Genomic DNA, 9,002 nt, shown 5'->3' with positions numbered 1-9,002 from the left:
TGTAAGTAAAAATTCTGATGTTCTCAATGGGCTTAAGTACATTGCTTGCAGGTATGGGACCAAAATGTCCTCTAGGTAAAAATCGTGAAGATGCCCTTCAAACAAAGGTGGGGATATAGTAGTGCCGGATGGATTAAGTAAACCCTTATGTGGTGTGTCATCAATCAACAAAGTGTTGAAAGCATCATAAGGTACATTGATCTGCTCAAAGGCCTTGTAGAAAAGTGGTACATTAGCTTTCATTGGGTGGAAATGTCCCGCAATGGTATTACAACTTCGTTGACTATATACAAAATAAAAAGCCGATTGAATTTCAGCCAAATTACAAACTATGGAAACAAGGGGATTCAGGTTATGGGCCTGCATTGAAGACCAGATAGCCACCCTAAACCTTGGAAATAAAAAATTCAAAAATTCCTTTGTGCCTGGTCGAATTAAAACTCTGACATCTCCCAAGTAGAAAATACGTAAATCAGAGAACTCTGTATGCTCTCTATACGGCTGTTGTAGCAGTAGCAATCCATTGAGATCCAAGATAATCAGTGTCTGCAATCATTGTGTGCATACATATAAGTAGTTAGAAACAAAAAAGAATTTATGATTTAAGTACAATGGATATTACCGGAACAACCATATCTACTTGAAGCAAGAGTCCATACTAGTCATTTCTAATGTTGACATTTTGTTGTTGAGTGTCGATGTTTCCTTGTGTATTGCCAAGGGTATCCACCTCTTGTGCTTGTGCAGTACATGACTCTTGTGTTTCCATGGCTTAATGGTTAACCTGTTTTGTTGTCTATTCCTGGCCTTGATTTGCAATATTGGCCTCCTCCCCTAGCACTCCCTTATCCTCCTCTGCTTCGATAGAACCTCTGTTGCATTCTTCGTCTTCGAGGAGCATTTTACTTCTGTAATTTCAAGGGCTTGGTCTACTTCACATTGCTCAACCCCAACTTTGGATTTAGCTGCTCCAACTGCAAAGTTTATCGGTGTCTTTTCGTCTAATATGGGGTCATTTTGAGGAATTTGGTTTAGGGTGTTGGAAACAGGCCTGACTACCTCTTCACTGGTCATTGTTAAAGCTATAATATGGTCGTCAACAAAACTGTCATCTGCATCTAAAATTCTTGGGGTTGAAAGAGATAGTAGATGTTAAATCATTGAAGCACGGTACCTTTGTAAATATTCCAATGTATAATTTTCCAGAGCATTCTGCAAAATTAGGTTAACTTGTGGTCAATACTTTAATTAATAATGGCACTAATGTTGGACCATACCATTACAAGGAAATACCTTCGACATAAATGGATGAAGAGCAAAAAAACTCTGGAGTATATACTCTGCATGTAGAAGACATCTCCAACCGCAAGAATTTGGATCTCTCTGATTAGGCACTTTCACAGCTTTAAAGGTGGACTTGTACAGTTCAAGATTTCCACAGAGTTTTTCATAGACATGAAGTAATATTTTTATACATCTGTAAACAGTGAAGGTTATTGATTATTAACAATATTCAGGTCATCAACCGTTCCCCAAATAAACAATAAAGGTTTTATCAATACTTACACTCTTATCTCTGAATGTGTTGCTTGTATGGAGTTGATAGTCCTGTTAGAAGCTGGACACACCCTACAGAAAATGACTGCTCGACGGATTATTATTTTTTGTAATTATTCATTTATTGAGAAAACCCGACATTTCACCTTATAAATATTGGGGCTTACAGAAGTTTCTAGATTGTATCCTAGTCTTGACATTTAGATTGAGTAGATGGTTAAATTGGAACTTTAGGGTTGGAGAATTGTAAGGTATTTATACCACCTTTTGACCTTAATGAAAAACCTTTTGTCAAGTTTAAATTTTTTTGTGAGTGAGCGTATTGTGTACGAGAGAGAGTGTGAGCTTCATCTTGACGCTATGCGAGCATCGGTGGTCAAAATCGAGTGCGGAGAAGTGCAGCGTGTTGCCCCCAACGAGAGCTACGCGCCGATACCTACATTGTGCGCGTACGGTCTGGTTTTGCGAGCTCCATCTACGAGCTGCATCTGGTGATTTGGTGAGCATACGTTGTTTGATTTTGCAGTATCCATGCGTTCGCATTGAGTAGAGCTACACATTAGGCACTTTAGATTTCAGAAACGATGACCTGTAAATTTCGGCCAAACATCCTACGCGATTCTGCACCAGGTGTTTTGGGTTGGGGTTTTGGTTCATAGGTCTTAGGGAGAGCGACCTATTGGTGTTAGTAGGGTCTCCTTCAAGTTTTGTGGTGTTTCAAGATTGTTTGATGGGTGTTCGGCTCTAGAAAGCATTGTAGGAAGTTTCCTCTTATGCACTCCTGAAGGCTGTGACTTAAGCATTGGGTGGAGACCTCTGTAGGAATTAGTTAGGAGTCGGTCGAGTGTAGGTTGACACCTTATACTTGCTTCCACACGCCTGCGGGTCGAGATTCTTCCTTAGCTAAAAAATCTTGTTAGGTAAGTTATCGCTGTGCTGACGTCCGTCGCGGCGTATCCGTCCAACATTGGTGCCGCTGTCGGGGACGAAAACCTTAGGTAGGTGACCAAGACTAGTCCTTGAGGATAGGGATTATTGGCTTGCCAAGAGTCTCATTCTACATTTAGATAGGACCAGAGCGTGGAGAACTCTCTAGGTCTTAGAGGGAGTCAAGGGAGCGTGTGTCTGGCCTAGATCCTTCGACTTAGGTAGACTGAGATAGTTTTAGGTATTAGAAGAGTAGGAGTTGGAGTGGTAGAAGCGGTGAGAGGAGATCTTGAGAGTCCGGAGAGGCCAGAAAGCAACCAGAACACCATGATGAGTAGGAGTAGAGTAAGTAGGACATCATGATTCAGGATCTAGAGCACTTCATGCATGTATACTTGCTTGGTATATTCATCACAAGTTTGTAAAAGACGCAAAAAGATGCAAAAGTGTGTTTGAAAGCTGAAGTGAAGTCTAAAAATTACTGTGAGTGTTTCTGATAGAGCTGTAGAGCATCAGAAGCATTTGTGTCAGGAAAAAAATTAATTTCAAGCCAGGAGACATCCTACGCGTAGGATGTCTACAGGCTAATCTGGTGGGAATTTTGGGATTTTGAGTTGACTAGTGTGTTCAGAAGGTGGGGTTTACCCTATTTTCAATTGGAAAGTGGAAATTTGACCATATCTTGACATGATAAGTCCAGATAGACTGAAATTACCAGACATCCTACCCAAATTGTGCCAAAGCATTATTTAAAGACCAGAACCATATGATGGCTGCATGAGCATGATTTGTATGATATATTGAATGACTGAGAGGGGTTTCATCTCATTTGGGTGAGAAAATTGGGTTCAAAGCTGACTTTAGCACTTTTGATTGAAAAAGGCAAGAACAGCTAAAATTGGGGACTTTTGAAATCTAAACCAAAATCTAAGCATACCAGTGGGTTGCTGACATCAAGGGAAAGCTGTGGGTCAAGTCTGGGGTCAGACAGACCAAAAAGACATCCTACGTGTAGGATGTCTTCTGTGTGATTTTGCACTCCAAACCTAATTTTGGGCATACCAAAGTGATCAGCACCTCAAGGAAAGCCTGTGCTTTGAATTTGAAGCCATTCTGATGAAAAAGATATCCTACGTGTAGGATGTCTAAAGCAAGAAATTGAAGCCAGATACTGACTGTGGGCATAGCAAGGTGTTGTATAGCCTGTGGGCATAGCAAGCCTCCTAGTCAATTTTGGTCCAAATTGGAGGTGATTAAACTGATCAAGACCAGCAACAGGCTGTCGGAACAGATTTCTGTTCCATTGACCAGCTTATAGGTGTCCAAATCAAAAAGTAAAAGCAGTTGTGGACTTAGTACATCAAGGGGAACCCATAGTGCAAGAATCCAGGCAAAACAGAGCAGTAGACATCCTACGCGTAGGATGTCTACTGGAGCCTACTGAAGAGAAAATTTGACTGGGCTTAGACAGTGAGATTCCATTTGGCTAAAGGGTTCCAGAACTTCTTTCAGAAGTGATTTTGGACCTTGTTTGTCCATTTGATGGAGCAAATACTGACCAACATCTGAGGGAAGTACAATTCCAAATTAGCAGACCTAACCCAGAACATCAGCAGTGTATAAAATACAGTAGTGGTTGAGATTAACTCTCCAGTTATACCAATCATTACTAAGATCACCTCTAGCAGATAAATGCTTTGATTCGATTGCCGAAATTAAATGCTTGTGTATAGGTATATTCAACAGCAAAGCAAGAAGTTGTGCGGAGACTAATCCTTTGCCAGGTGAGTGGTTGAATTGTAATAAGTTGCATTGATAAGTTTGATGAATTTAAGATTGGGAAAATACATTTTTAGAGACCAGAAGGTGATAGGTGACCAAGGTAGTTTAGTGTCCACCGAGGAGAGTGTAACCCAGGCAAGGCTAAATCCACTAGCACCGATTATTGAGGAAGGTAGTGATACTGACACTTCGCCAGACAAATCTTTCTTTATGATGGGTAGTCAACAACCAGGAGATTTCACCTATGACGGACCAATGCCAGGAGGAAGCACCTCCCTAAATCCTTTGAATGATTCCAAGCTCACTGTGATCTTCTTAGAAGGAACAAACTCGAGGGGAGCCCTAGTATATTCTGACTATCGAGGACGTAAGTGCATTCGTATTGAAGAAAGTCCGGCTCAAAGATTGGAGATAATTTGAGTCTATGATGATGGAGATAGATTTCGAGACAAAAAGGGGAACCACTATCTGATAGTTAGTAACCTTGAAGATTACAACAGATATGGAGATAACGTGGCGAAAGGGAAAATGGTTTTAGAATCTCAAGAACCGCCACCAAACATTGATCGACTTGGAGCAATTTTCATGTATGATAAGAAAACAACCAGGGTTTTGACTTATAATGAGAACATGTGAATCTACAAGCATGAGAGTGAGGGAATAGTCTCTTACTTTCGCAGCAAAGAACCATATCCAAACGAGCTAAGCAAAGACAAGGTTATTTACTTATTCTCTTATGAAACTGCAATGGGAAAGGATATCGTTTTTGTTGATAGATATGGGCAAGAATACCAATGTATTCTTTTGGAGGAGGAAGAAAGAGCAACCATTCTAGGAGCATCAACATATGCCTTTGATGAAGTGCCAAGGGCCACCTACACCCCTAGCAAGTCTACGAATCCCTTTTCAGAAGAGTATGATGCTACCTCATATTTTACTTGACCGCAAACATTCAACAATCAAAACCAACCAGCAACTCAACCATCATTGCAGGCATGGCTTCGACAGAGTGCAACATTGGAACAAAACCGAAACCGATATGGTTATCAAACCTCACGAGGGCTAAGGAATTTTCAAGAACCACCACTCTATTCAAGGTATCAAGGAGAGAGTAAGCCAAAGACTCAAGGGTCAACCGAGCCTGGAGGACCACCCATAGAACGAGTTCGAAGAGATGAATCATCTTTGTCAAGAACTGTTAGAAATTATGTCTTAGGAGCACCACTGGGAGAGGAACCAGCCTACTAGAGAAGACCTGAGGAGGTATATCGATTAGGACGTGGAGATCCAATGATGAGGTTTGTAGACAATCGTAGGATTAGACCTTCTCAAGTGCAAAAATGGGTAAACAAGAAATACACAGGAAACAGAGATCCAAGAGATCATGTAGCAGCCTTTGTGCATGTAATTAGAGCTAAAGAGGTGTTAGACTTCCCTACCCAATTTGTAGGGTTTGGACTAACCTTAGAGGATGAAGCTGCTACTTGGTTTGACTCTGTAGAGCGTAGAGACTTTGAGTCTATGGAGGAAGTGTTTGACGAGTTTATCGAAGAATTCTCACAAAGGGGGATAGCTCATAATACCGTCTCACAAATGCATAAATTCAAACAAAAAGATGGGGATCTATACAAAAGGCAGCCCTAAGACTAAAAAGATATGTTAAGTTCTGTCCTATGGAAGGACTGCCAACTCAGTCCAGACATATGCTTATATTCATTCAAGGACTACGGAATGTAGATCTCCAGAAGGACTTATATATGAAGAGGAGCATGACGTGGAATGAGTTAACCAAGGAAGCTCTTTACCTTGTGGACAATTGTGCGGTCTACAAAGAGGGGGAGTTCAAGGACCTTGATGACGATTCATCTTCACAACAAAGTGGAAGCAAGTCTTCTAAGACCGCACCGAAAGGAGAAGTAGTTGTAAAACAGGAGCAGCTTGTAGAGGAAGTGCTAAAAAAAACTAACTTGTACGCCAAACCCCAGGCTAAACAGCCCAAGTGGTGTGCTATTGAACAAAAATGGACAAACCATGGGACATAGGAATGTTATTATAACAAGGGATATGTGAGAGAGAGACCTTACACTCCCCAAGCTCAGGTAGCTTCTCCTCAAGTTCAACCGATGCCTAAGTATCAAGTCGGCAACCTACCAGGACCTGTAGGTGTAGAAAGACCACAACCGGTGTTGGGGCAACAACCACCCCTACCGGGATTATGACCAGTCGGTATAAGATACACACCAACCGTAACCAAATCATAGGAGAAGGCTTTGGTGTCTATGCATGCATATTATGAAGATCCCAATGTATATGCGGCAAACTCTGTCTATTATCCACCGGAAGAACCCTCGACACCAAAACCATGGAGCATGATAGGAAGTACAGGATCACCAACAGCTGCACAGGCGGCAGGAGAAGGAAGATATAGTTTGGATGAACGAACATTTTTGTTCATAGCCAATGGAGGCATGGGTGGACAGAGACATGCATACCCACAAAGGGGAGCTCAAGGAGCACCTCAACAACCCAAGGGACCCTTCTACAAGTGTGGTGGAGACCATTGGCTAAGAGACTGTCCTCATGATGAAATCATTCGAGTCAACGCATATTGCACCGAGTGCAGAGTTACTCATTTGATTCCTGATTGCCCTAAGAACCCAAGCAAAGGAGAGCTCAAGCTCAAAGAATGACGAACGAACCCATAATTGAGGAGCCAAAAAATGATGCCTCAAGTTCAGAAACAAAAAATCAGAGAAGCACTTGGAAATCTAGAAAGGCGCGTATGAAAGCCAGGAAAGAACGAGAGCAAACAACTCTATTCGAGGAGTTAAAACACACAAAGGATAGATTAGAACGGTTAGAGGATCTAGCGATCTTAAGCTCACACACCACAACAACCATAGCACCCAAGGAAATAGCAGAACTCAAAAGTGCAGGATCAGGAGGATCCGTACTGGCAAACAAAGTAAATGAGCAGTTAGATGCACTTCTAAAAGCTTATGAAGCTAGGCTCAAAAGAAACCAAACCCAAGAGAAAATATGGATGACTTATCCATATGTTGAAATAGAAAGACAGAGGTTGGAAATGTGTAAAAAGATGATTGAAACAACTCAATTATTGATGGAAGACCCGCTAGGTAAACCTGCAAATTGGCAAGAGGTATCAGCTCCAACCCCTATCCAACCAGCTTTAGAGGAACAAGTAGAAACAAAGGAAAGACTCACAAATGCCTATGAGTCTAGAGGAGAGCCTATCTTAGTGCCAAATACAACAGATGAGGCAAGTGAAGGGTTCCAGCTTAAAACATTGACAGAAATGGGTAAAGACTGTAACAGTCTAGATGATCTGTGGAAGCAAACCCGTGAGGCCAATGAGGCTAACAGGATGAGTAACCACATGAATAGCATGAGAAAAGAGAAGAATGTGATCTTACCTCCTATTGAAAAATTTGAGGCAAGGTCACAAATGAACTTTGAGATACATTCACAAGGGGGAGACCAGGGATCAATTAGTTCGGGGCACAGCCAACCAGACTCACTGAAAACTTTACCCTCTTACCTATGAGAGTATGAAGCCAAGTCTAAAGTGAGAGCAATCCCATCTCAAAGACTTTCTTCTAACAAAGTGATGGATTCACAAGGATTGATTGAGTTATTGTCCACCCCTGTGGCATGCACCATCACATTAGCAAAACTCCTCAGGTTACGACCAAACATGTGGACCACAGTAGGTAAATTCCTAGAAAAATTTGGAGTGAAAGACCCCACCTCGAAGCTTCAGGAAGGGATCAGAGAATTGGAGAGGCCTCAACTACACACTAGGCCAGTACCATTAAACAAGGTTGGAGAGTATTGCAAGGGAGAAGATGGAAACACCATGCTACCAGTAGAATTCCAAGGATTAGTTTCCAAAGTTATTCTTGACAGTGGAGCGGGAGTTGCTATCGCCACCAAGGAAATCTGGAAAAAATGGGGAAAACCAGCTTTAAGAGCTACCAGAATGAAATTGAAATTAGCATATGGGTTCATGGAGAAGCCTCTAGGACTCTTAGAAAAAGTGATTGTCACTTCATGTGGAATCGAGTATGAGCATACATTTGCAATAGTCGATTTTGACAAAAAGAACAATTATGAGATCATCTTTGGAAGACCATTCATACGACAATTGAAGATGGTCCAAGATTGGGGTTACAACCACATATACCTCAGACATGGCGAGACAACAACTAAAATACACCTGAAAGACCATAGTTACAAGGATGTGAACCAAACAGTTGTGGAAGAGTTTGATTCAGCTACAGTAGCAGGATCGGAACTCCCAGCATGGTTAGGGAAACAAAAAGAGCTACGGATGTGCGGAGCTTCACACTGTGGAAGCTTAAGAAGGGAGAAATGCGTCTTAGAAAGAGCGATTGAGGACAAGGAGTATATTCTGGAACCTTTCCCTGAAGATGCCTTGGAACCTCTAGAATGGGAACACATACTAGCAACATTGGATGTCTGTACCATTACAGATAGTCCAACAACAAAATTTTACAATAAGGATGGATATGATGTGCTACCCTACTACATGGTAAGCATTATACCAGGAGGAGATGAGACGATAGAACCACCGGAAGAAGAAGAGTTTTATAACTCCTCTGAACATCTGGGAGTAAATAATGATGCAGATAATGAGTGTTCAGACAACTCAAGTGAGCGTGGGGGGAAAACAGAGAATAGCGAGTTTTATGATT

The sequence above is a fragment of the Adiantum capillus-veneris genome, chromosome 30 (genome assembly GCF_014529385.1).
Source record: "Adiantum capillus-veneris isolate H3 chromosome 30, ASM1452938v2, whole genome shotgun sequence".
In the NCBI taxonomy this organism is placed as follows: Eukaryota; Viridiplantae; Streptophyta; class Polypodiopsida; order Polypodiales; family Pteridaceae; genus Adiantum; species Adiantum capillus-veneris.
The sequence above is the reverse complement of the archived record's forward strand: the minus strand, read 5'-3'. Positions refer to the sequence as shown.